The sequence below is a fragment of the Nicotiana attenuata genome, chromosome 6 (genome assembly GCF_001879085.1).
Source record: "Nicotiana attenuata strain UT chromosome 6, NIATTr2, whole genome shotgun sequence".
NCBI lineage: Eukaryota > Viridiplantae > Streptophyta > Magnoliopsida > Solanales > Solanaceae > Nicotiana > Nicotiana attenuata.
The window spans coordinates 28,096,171-28,098,217 of record NC_031994.1 but is presented as its reverse complement, the minus strand read 5'-3'; positions in this window follow the sequence as shown (position 1 = coordinate 28,098,217).

Below are 2,047 nucleotides of genomic sequence, written 5' to 3'. Positions count from 1 at the left end.
GTTAACCCCATTCCCAGGTATACCTTTCGCTCGGACAGATACTCGATCAATATAACCTGTTCCAGCTCCTCGACCGTTGATTTGGTTGCATCTGATTCTTCGGGAACAACGAAAGTTCGAGGTGTAAGGAAATCCTCTTCTTCTTCTTCTTCGATTACCTCTTTCTCCGATTCGGTCGAGGTTGGGGACGGTGGTTGCTATTTGGCCATCTGCTTATCTTTGGCGCTCAATTTTTCTGAGGTCGAAAGTGCTGATATCGGCGTCACCTCATCGACTGCAAACATTTCTTTTGCAGCGTGTTGTTCCCCGTAAACTGTTTTCACACCATCCATTGTCGGGAATTTCATCATTTGATGAAGGGTCGACGGTACCGCCCTCATGTTGTGGATCCAGGGCCTTCCGAGCAGTGCATTATATCTCATGTCGCCTTCGATGACATGGAAGTTTGTATCTTGGATGGTCCCGACCACGTTTACTGGTAGGATTATCTCCCCCTTCGTTGTTTCACTTGCCATGTTGAAGCCGTTTAAGACTCGAGATACAGGCACAATTTGGTTTTGCAGGCCGAGCTGCTCTATGGCCCTCGATCTGATTATGTTTGTTGAGCTACCTAGATCCACTAGAACACGTTTAACTTAACTTTTATTTAACAAATAGAAATTACCAGGGCGTCGTTATGCGGCTGAGAAATGCCTTCCGCTTCTTCGTCATTGAACGATAAGATGCCTTCGGGCACATAATCCCGAATCCGCTTTTCTCTGATGATCGACACCTTGGTACATTTGAATATAGGCCCTTACGAGACGTCGACCCCGCCGACGATCATGTGAATAATATGTTGAGGCTCTTCCTGCTCATTCTTTCTGTTGGCGTCTCTTTCTCTGAAGTGATTTAGCTCGATCACTGAGGAACTCTCGAAGGTGGCCCTCGTTGAACAATTGAGCTATCTCCTCCCTCAGCTGTCTACAATCTTCCATCCTATGGCCATGTGTGCCATGATATTTACACATCAAGTTTGGGTTCCTTTGAGAAGGATCGGTCTGTATAGGTCTAGGCCACCTGGTGTCTTTGATCCTTCCGATGGCGGATACAATCCCCAATGCATCGACACTAAAATTATACTCCGATAACCGAGGCGCTTCGGTGGGATCGGCATGCTTATCAAAACCACTCTTACTCATAAGTCCCCTAGAATTTTGTCCTCGATCATTCCGGGGAAGGTTGCATCCCGAGCCATTTTCTTTCGATCCGCGGTATATGGTTGATATCGCTCCCTGTTCGACCTTGGTTCCCTGTCGACGTCCCTCTGTGTTTTAACTGCTAGCCTGTTTGGATGTACTGAACCGAAAGGGGCTCCTAATTGGTCGTCCTCAACCCTGATCTTCGATTGATATCGATTATGCACATCTGCCCAGGTTACAGCTAGATACTCGACCAAGTTTTGTTTCAACTGTCGTGAGGCTATTGAACTCTACTCGTTCAAACCTTGGGTGAAAGCCTGAACGGACCAATCATCTATGACCGGTGGCAACTCCATGCATTCCATTTGAAATCGGGATACGAACTCCCTTAGCATTTCATCCCCCCTCTGTCTTATCTTAAAAATGTTCGATTTCCTTGTTGCGACCTTTATGGCCCCGGCGTGCGCCTTCACGAAGGCGTCTGCTAACATAGCAAATGAGTTGATGGAATTTGGTGGCAAGTTGTGATACCAAATTATTGCTCCCTTTGATAAAGTTTCCCCAAATTTTTTCAACAAAACCGACTTGATCTCATTATCATTTAAGTCATTTCCTTTAATCCCACATGTGTACGAAGTGATGTGTTCATTAGGATCGCTTGTCCTATTGTATTTAGGTATATCTGGCATACGGAACTTATTAGGAATCGGCTTCGGAGCCGCACTCTGGGGAAATGGCTTTTGCATGAACTTTTTTGCATCCAAACCTTTTAAGATTGGGGGTGCCCCCGGTATTTGATCAACACAGGAATTGTATGTTTCACTTTCTTGTCATTATCTTTGATTTTTTTCTCTCCCGACTCGATT